Source organism: Heterocephalus glaber, unplaced genomic scaffold (genome assembly GCF_053883595.1).
Source record: "Heterocephalus glaber isolate CG9 unplaced genomic scaffold, H.glaber_assembly_v1.0 deba00000621, whole genome shotgun sequence".
NCBI lineage: Eukaryota > Metazoa > Chordata > Mammalia > Rodentia > Bathyergidae > Heterocephalus > Heterocephalus glaber.
This window is the reverse complement of record NW_028258153.1, coordinates 8,745,724-8,755,139: the sequence shown is the minus strand read 5'-3', so window position 1 is coordinate 8,755,139 and position 9,416 is coordinate 8,745,724. Positions and strand designations below refer to the sequence as shown.

The window sequence follows — 9,416 nt, the reverse complement described above, 5'->3', positions numbered from 1 at the left end:
AGAGGGCTCTTTCTGCCTTTTCCTGCTCCCTCCCATGATGAATACATGTTCAATCCTATGCCTTATGTCCATTTTGTGCTGCTACAACAGAATATTATCGACTGAGTAATTTATAGAAAATAGAAATTTATTTTCTCACAGTTCTTGAGGCTGGAAAGTCCAAAGATCAAGTCACCAGCATCTGATGTGGGCTCCTTTCTAGGTCACAACATGGAAGAAGGCATTATATAGTGGAGGGGGCAGGATGGGAAGGGTATAATGCCATGCTTTTTCTTTTATAAGGAACTCACTCCCACTATAACAGCATTAGTCTACTCATGAGGGTGGTACCCTAGGACCTCCATTAGGGTCACTCACAAAACCACTGCATTGGTGATTAATCTCTAGCCTATGAATTTTAGAGGACACATTCAATCCATAGCACACTTTCTTTGCATCCGATTTTCATGAAGCTGAACTAATGTACTAAATTGGCATCACTTATTCTTAAAGGCATTCTTCCCTTTGGTAAAACTGAACCATTTCTCCACAGCATTCCCTCTACCTTGTACACACTTGCATGATGGCACCAAGAGCTACTTCTTGTGATAATCTGTTTAATAACTATCTCCATCTCTCAGACTGTAGACTCCATGGAGCCAAAGAGTTTGGTGTCTTATTCATCTTGTTAACATCACTACACAGTACAGTTGCTATATTCAGTACATATTCAGGTGTACCATAAATGTGTATGAATGGATAAACAGTTGACCCATTTATTCATTTATCAATTCTCATTGTGCTCAAATATATGTTAGGTACTGAAAATAGAGATTAATGAACCAGAATCCTTGCCTTAATACATTCTTAGGCTTCCCAGTAGGATTAGCATGCAGATAAGTACTTTCTCAGTGAGAATGGAATGACTTCTATCAAAATGGCACAAGCAAATTGAAGTGAGGGCCTAGAGCAGTGATGGCACACCTATGGCATGCATGTTATTTGTTTTTCTTTTAAGACAAAAGATGTTAATGTATGAGTAGTCTTTTCTAAACTAAAACCTCAGTATTCAGTTTTGTTTTGTTTTTTTGGTACCGGGGATCAAACTCTGGTCCTTGCACTTTTGAGGCAGGCAGCGGAACCACTGAGCTAAATCTCTGGCCCAAATATTCAGGTTTAATTGCAGTGTTGGCACTTGGTGATAAATAAGCGGTTTTGAGTTCAGTTTGGGCACTGGTCTCTAAAAAGTTCAGTATCACTGGCCTAGAGGAAGGTATGATCTTCATACTGGATGATGGGAGAGGGAGGAGGAATAATAGATACCTACCCAGAGAACATGGCATTTGGATTGTGGTGTGCAGGGTCTGTAGGATTTACAAAAGAGGATGAGGAGGAGAGAAGGGCCTTCTTTTCCAGCCAGAGAGACTGCATAAACAAGGGCACAGAAGGGTGATGCGATGAGGGATGTCATGTGAACTTCTATTATGAAGTGTTCCACACACAGTAAAAGAAGGTACTTTGCTTGTTTTACTTTCCTCTTTTGTTGTTTTAGCTAAAGAAGGCTTTATTTACTTGCTGTTTGTGTGTTTACTCTGCCTGATTCCCTAGAGTCTCCATCTGCCTCCAGCTCAGAAGCAGCTTTCGCCTTGTTTGTTTTCAGCAGCTCTGCACTGTCAATCTCCTTGACTGATTTTCCCCAGTCACATCTGGCAGGCTCTGAGGCCAGGACTGGGGCCTGGGAGCCTTCTGGCATTTGACTGGACAAACAGAGCCTTCAGTGACTGTCTCCAGCTGACATATCCCCAGGCAGGCAGGGGACTGACTGGCTCCTGTTGTCAGCTCCCAGTGGGTCCTGCGGGTGGTAGGCTGGAGTGGGGATAGGGCAAGGGCACTAGCATCACGCCTGGCTCCCATCATCTGCTGTTAGATGGAAACCGTAGCCTAAAGAAGACTTGGAAGGTGGGAGAAGAGAAAAAGAAGAGATTCAACTGTCTGTAGCCTGGATGATCCTGCATCTGTTTTTGCCAGCTTTGCCTGCAACTCTTTTGGGCCCAGACAGAGAGAGGCCAGCAAGTGGCCACTCAAAGATGCCTGGCTGCAAGTGCACTCAGTGCCTTTCCATGAAGCAGGCTTCTCTTTTGAGGGTGTGCTGGCAGCAAAAATGCCAGATCCGTAGTTGCTCTTAAAAACCTCTGATCTGGAAGTTTTCAGGACGAACTGAAGATGAAGAGGCAGCTCAAGTAACTCAATGTGAGATCCTCTTTTCGACTCCAAACGTTCATGAGGTCAGAAAATGAATTCCCAATTTCAAATTTCCTTGCTCTTAAACTTGCCTTACCACAGAAATTTGAAAGCTCAGGAATTCTCTACTCCAGACCCTTCAGGGAAGTCCCTCCTCCAAAGCAAGTTCTCAGGAAAGATGAGCAGGGACTTCCTCAAAGTACAAGGCAACTTGTGTTGTATGAAAGGAGAGAAGGTTAGCATTCCCCTTGACAAGGATGGAAGAGGCCCCTGGGCCTGACAACACGCATATGGTTAAGGCATTGCTACCTACTGTGTGGCATCTAACCACTGCTTTTTTTTGAAATAGGGAAAGGTCCAAAGGTATAGGGGTGGTGGGATGGAAGGGGAAAGGGAAGAAGGGAAAGGAAAAATTATGAGAAAAGAAAAAAAAAAGGAAACAAAATCTATGTAAATAGGGAAGGGTGGAGGGGGTGAAGGGTGCACAGGTAATGGGGAAAAAAATGAGAACCAAGATTCATCATGTACAGGTACAAGCACCCAATGATAAATGTAAACGTATTGTATACCTAAAATGTACCAATAAAAGAATTTAAAAAATAAGTACAAGGTAACTTTTTCTAAAAAGATCTTAAGTATCATTTTTAATAGTTACTATACTAACTCTTCCACTTTAATAGTTACTGTACTAACTCTTGTATAATAAAACATTACACAAATATTCCATGCATTTTCTTTTATTACTAAAATGTTAATGCACTCACATTACGTGGAAGTCGGCGGAGGACGGTTCCATCCGCTTCTGGGGCCTGGCAGCCGGCCTCCCTGGGTTGATCTGCGCCCTTCGATCCTGAGCCTGTGTTCCCTTAGAGGGTTCCTGGACAGATTGAAGCCATGGCCGTTCTTTTTGCTGTTGTTGCCAGGGGAACCACTATCCTTGCCAAACATGCTTGGTGTGGAGGAAACTTTCTGGAGGTGACAGAGCAGATTCTGGCCAAGATACCTTCTGAAAATAACAAACTAAAGTACTCACATGGCAATTATTTGTTTCATTACATCCACCAAGACAAGATTGTGTATCTTTGTATCACTGATGATGATTTTGAACGTTCCTGAGCCTTCAATTTTCTGAATGAAGTAAAGAAGAGATTTCAAACTACTTATGGTTCAAGAGCACAGACAGCACTTCCATATGCCACAAATAGCGAGTTCTCAAGTGTCTTGGCTGCACAGATGAAGCATCACTCTGAGAATAAGGGCCTAGACAAAGTGATGGAGACTCAAGCCCAAGTGGATGAACTGAAAGAAATCATGGTCAGAAATATAGTCTGTCACCTTCAAAACAACCAGCAGAAATCTTTGCGTGAGCCATGTGTATGAAGAACATCAAGTGGGCCAGGGATTTAGCTCAGTGGTTCCACTGCCTGTCTTGCAAGCACAAGTTCCCAAGTTTGATCCCTGGTACCAAAAAAAAAAACAAAAACGAAGAAGAACATCAAGCTTACCATCACTATCATCATTGTATCAATTGTGTTCATCTCTATCATTGTATCATTGCTCTATGATGGATTTACACGGCCAAGCTGTGTAAAGAAATAAGAAAAAATTATCATTAACCAAGGATATAAGAGACAAAGGAATTAAAAATAATCCATGTGAGGAAGCTCCCCGCTGCCATCCCAGGCTCCTAGGGCCAAGAAGGTGAGCCGGTCCCAGCACCCAGAAGGAAGCTCCCTGCCTCCATCCCAGGCTCCTAGGGCAGAGAAGCTCAGCTGGTCCCAGCACCCAGAAGGAAGCACCCCAGCTGCCATCTCAAGCTCCTAGGGCAGAGAAGCTGAGCTGCATGGGTGTCAGAAGCACCCTCCCCCCACCCCTGTGGAAATGAGAAGACACAAAAACAAGCCCCCAAAACAGACTTCCAGATCACCTACAGCAACCCCAAAGGGAAACGAGATGGAACACTCTGATACTCAACCACCTGGACTCTCTGAACTGGCAACAAAAGAGGATCTGGGAAAAATGACATCAGAAATAATTACTCAGATAACAGCAAAGATTTTGCTCATGGTGCAAGACATGATTAATAAATCTAGAGAGGACACAGATAAAAAAATAGAGGATCTGAGGAACATGACGGAATCCCAACATGGGAAACAAATGGAATCCATAAAACAGATACAAACAGATTTCCAAGAGATTAAAAACTCCATCGAAAGTCTGCATAGCAGAATGAACCAATGTGAGGATAGAATTTCACATATAGAAGATAAGATTGCAATTAGTGATCAGGAAAAGAAAAATTGCTTTAAAATTGTAAGGGAACATGAGAAATCAATCCAGCAGCTGCTAGATGATGCAAAGAAGAATAACGTAAGACTGATTGAAGTCAATGAAGAAAGAGAAGAGCGTGCAGATGACATAAAAAAACTGTTCACAGAAGTGATGGCAGAAAACTTCCCAAGGAGGGGAAAAGAACTTGACATACAGATAAGTGAGGCATATAGGACTCCAGCTAGCCTTGATCAAAAAAAATCTACACATAGGCATATAATAGTTAGGATTCCAGAAACCCAACAGAAGAACAAAATTCTACAAACAGTGAGAGAAAAGAAACAAACCACATACAAAGGAAAGCCCATCAAAATCACAGCAGACTTCTCAATGCAAACCCACAAGGCAAGAAGAGCTTAGAGTGATGTATTTCAAGCCCTAAAGGAAAACAGCCTCCAACCCAGATTGATGTACCCTGCAAAATTATTTTTCAAAATTGATGGAGAAATAAGATACTTTCATGATAAAGAGCACCTCAGGAACTTCATGAATACCAAACCAGCACTCCAAAACATTTTAGACAATACCCTAGGAAAAGACAATGAGGATCACAACCCCAGGAAACCCAGCAGAATGAATCCATTGGGCGTGACAAATTAAATGCAAAGGGGGAGAATCCAACAAAAAGAAAAAGTCATGACAAGGCTTTTAAAACTTTTAACTTCATCTCCCTAAGGAGTGTATAATTTAATCTTATTATTGTACTGATTAGTATTTTTCTGATTCTAGAGTAGCACACCATTCCTTGTGCTGTATTGGCTATTTATCATCTTCTTATGTCTACATTTTAATTGGGTTGTCTATTAATGAGCTCTAAGAATTCTTTATATATTCTGGTCATAGGTTATATGCATTGTAAATGTGGCCTGTTTAAGGACTACTTTTCATTTTAATGATGTCATTTAAAGTTCTAAATTTTGATGGAATCTCATTTCTCAATTTTTTTCTTTTATACATCATGTTTTTTGTATCCTAGGTAGTTCTTGCCTACCCTGAATTCATAAATATTTTCCCTTATAATTTCTTCTTAAAGTTTTACACTTTTAGACTTTCTTATTTAGGTTCATAGATCCCTTCAAGTTATTTTCATGTATGGAAATAAAGGGTTGAGGTTAATTTTTTATATACGGATACCAGGTGTTCTAGTGCCGTTTGCTGAAAACACTATCTCTTCCTTGGCTCTTGAATCGAGTTTATATTCCATAAAATGCTAATGTTAAATAATCTTTCAAAACTCAGTGGACCATATATGTGTGGTTCTATTTCTAGATTCTCTGTTTTATTCAAATGATCTATATGTCTTTCCTTACACCAACACTGTCTTGATTACTGTAGCTTTAGAAGAAGTCTTAAAATTGGGTGCTAAACGTCTTCCAACACTGTTTTTGTTTTTGTTTTTGGCTTTTCTGGGTCCTTTGTACTCCTAAATAACTTTTAAGTTCAATATCCAATTCTTCATTTATAGCAAGTATACACAGACCTGAATTTTTGTATATACCTCATGTTTTCTAATCCTGCTAAATTCAAGTACAAGTTCTAGGGGCTCCTAGAGATTTCTTAGTATTTTCTCTGTAGATGATCATTTCATCTACATATAAAGATTTTGCTTCTGCCGTGCCAATCCTATCCTAGTCGTGTCATTTTATTGCCAGACTATCTTGGTTTAGACCTCTGTTTCAAAGTCTAATGGACAGATGAAGAGTAGGCATATCTGCCCTTGTTCCCCACTTTAGAGAGAAAGCATTGTATCTTCTCCATTCATAGAAGGAGTTTTTGTTGGAAGTATGGAGTACATGTCTTTGATCTGTTGAGAAGGTTCTGTTCTACTTCTAGTCTCCTGATAGCTTTTACCATGAACAGCTGTAGAATTTAGTCCAATACTCTTTCTCCAACCAGTGACAGGATCATATGGCTTTCTCCTTTCCTCTGTTAAAAAGATTACTTTTGGGGGTGGATCTTCCAATGCTGAACCAACACTGCCATCCCTATAATAAAAACACTTTCTACATACTCCCAGATCTGACTTCTAAGAGTTTGTTTTGTTAAACAAATTTCTATGTTCATACTTTTTTTTTTGGTACTGGGGATCAAACTCGGGTCCTTGCACTTGTGCAGCAGGTGGTGAAACCACTGAGCTAAATCCCTGGCCCCTGTTCATACTTTTTTCTTCTATTATCTTTATCTGGTTTTAGGATTAGCACAATATTGATTTCCTAAAATGAGGGGAGAAGTGTTCCTTCTTTTTTCTGCTTTAAATGTTTGATATAATTTATCAGTTAAAATGTTTATGAGCCTGCTGTTGTCATATAGGTAGGTTTTCAAGCTAGGAATATACTTTCTTTAATAGGTGCTATTCAAATTTTATATTTCCTTCAGAGTTAGTTTCATTAATTTGTCTTAAGTTACTTCTTAGAAGTTGTCAAATTTATTTCAAAAAAGATTTTTGTAATATGCTTTCTATATCCTTTTAAATTCTGTAATATCTGTGGTAATGTCTTCTAGATCTTAATATTATAATTTAAAAAATGTATAAGTGATATTGTGTAACAGGAAGAAAAGGTCTAAAAGAGCAGGGGAATTGGGAGGGGTAGGGGAAGGGAAAAAAGGGAAAGGAAAAAATATGAGAAAAGGAAAAAAATGGAAACAAGGTCTTTGCAAATAGGGAAGGGTGGAGGGGGTGAAGGGAGGGCAAGGGAAGGGGGAAAAAAATAAGAACCAAGAGACTCATGTAATGGTACAAGATCCCAATGATGAATGTAACTGTATTTTATACCTAAAATGTACCAATAAACTTAATGGGGGAAAAAAAGAAAAAAATAATCCACGTGACTCAAGACTTTCACTACTCAAAAAATTGTCTGCCAGTCTCTTCAACCCTCTTTTCACTTTTTCTTGTTTCAATCTTGTTCTATGCCTTCAAGATTTCTCTTTGTTCCTATTAGCCAGTTTATTCCACTACTTCAGATTGAATCATTCATTATAGCAGTAGCCTTAAAAGGGCTTTTGTTTGTTTGTTTGGTTTGTTAACTGATGTCATCTGCTTTGAGAAACATTTTTGTTTTCAGTCACATACAGCTGTTGCCAAGTTGGAAACCACCAGGCTTAAAAGCTGTCTACTAGAAGTATATAGATGGCTGGAGATTTGGCTCAGTGGTTTTGCTGCCCGAAGTGCAAGCGCAAGAACCGGAGTTCGATCCCAGGTACCTAAATAAATAAATAAAACTATATAGAATCTTTGTATATGCACACAAAAGTATTAAAGCAACAAAAAGAATTGCTAATATCTTAATTCCTTTCGTTATTGAAGTTTCAGGTGCTTCAAAACAATGTAAACGGGGAATATTGTTATTTTGGGAACTGTAATTAAATTGTTGGCTCTGCTTATTTCCAGGAGCCCAAACAGGTAAAGCACTAAAAATTTTTATTTCAATCTGATGGGGAATATTTACTAGCCTGTTAGAAGCACACAGTATCATCCTTTGCCTCCTAGTATTCACTTTTGGGAATAAACTTCAGTGACAATATAGTGGATGCTTGATGTTTTGTTTCCTTATCAAATGATTTGAGAAGATGATCGTTTAAATATTGTTGAAAATTGTGATTTTTAATATATTCCTTTTTGTTCTGTGGATATTTAGGGCAATTGTATTGTTAAAGAATGTGTAATGGAGGGGTTGGGAGGCAACATCTCTGAATCATCAAAAAAAAAGGAGGGAACCACAGTGGATGTGCTAACATTTTAGCTGAACAAAAAGAGATTGTTTGGGAATATTTTTCCATTCTGGGAGAAACTGAATATAGTCAGCAGTCAACTCCAGAGTTTGGATTTGACTCCTGGTGAATAATAGTTTGAGGATCCTTTATTGTTTAAAAAATTCTTTACTTAATTGTGAAGTTTTAACAAAATCTGAGAGAATATGTAGAAACGATGTAAAAGAATTTAGTGTCAATTTTACTGTAGTGTAAGAAAAAGTAAGAAAATCATACTGCTTCAGCTACTCAGCATTTATCTAGTAGTTGTCATGTGTCTGAAAGAAAGATATTTGGTGCCCTAGATTAATTGCATTTATTTATCAATAAGTGCAATTAAATGGACATTTTCTTCCTTTCCCAATGAAAGAACAAATTAGTGTGTAGAATCTAGCCACCTGTTTAGCTTCATCCTGTGCCTTTAATATACATGTGTCCAATAATCTGGCTTATGGTACCTGTTCTTCCAACTAAACCATTTAAATGATGCTACTTGGTTCACATTTGACATGTACTGTAAGCCCACTGGAATTTCCCTTGCTGATCATGGATAGCACAAATGTTTTACCAGTTGTCTTTATCAACTATAATGTATTTTAATTATAGCAACATTTCCTATTAAAAATACATTTGTCAGGTTGGAGATTTAGCTCAGTAGTGCCACGCCTGCCTGCCAAGCACGAGGCCCTGAGTTCGATCCCCGGAACCAAAAAAAAAAAAAAAATTTATCCTAGAAAAAGATTTGGCATCCTAAATAATAATTTCCAAATATTTTTATTCCAAAGAAAAAGGCTTAAAATTTATTTCTCTTTCTTATACACACTTGAATAATATTGGCATGCATGTTGTAGGGATGAATTACTTAATGGTCCTTGACCTGTTTATGTATAAGAATGCTTTTAAAACACATGTCTGATTGTAAATGATGCGTAAACTTAAGACATTAATAAAATTTAAGAGTAATATAAAAAAATAAAATGTTAATGCAAACAACACAAACAGAGAGAAAGTTCTCCTTTCCCTATCCTCATCCTCTCCCCAAAATAAATAGCTTTAATCAGTTTTGGAATATTTTCATATCTTTTAGAGTGTGGCACCCCCTGCCCCCCAATACT

The 9,416-nt window shown here is 38.4% G+C and overlaps 1 non-coding gene and 1 pseudogene across 1 annotated transcript; both read left to right on the top strand.

The window, feature by feature from the left end:
* Positions 1–2,433: 2,433 nt before the first annotated feature.
* On the top strand, positions 2,434–2,559 carry LOC147829339 (U6atac minor spliceosomal RNA). The gene has a single exon (XR_015449269.1). It is a non-coding gene; the product is annotated as a U6atac minor spliceosomal RNA (small nuclear RNA).
* Positions 2,560–3,105: 546 nt separating this feature from the next.
* LOC101702388 (vesicle-associated membrane protein 7 pseudogene) lies at positions 3,106–3,819 on the top strand (annotated as a pseudogene).
* Positions 3,820–9,416: the final 5,597 nt, after the last annotated feature.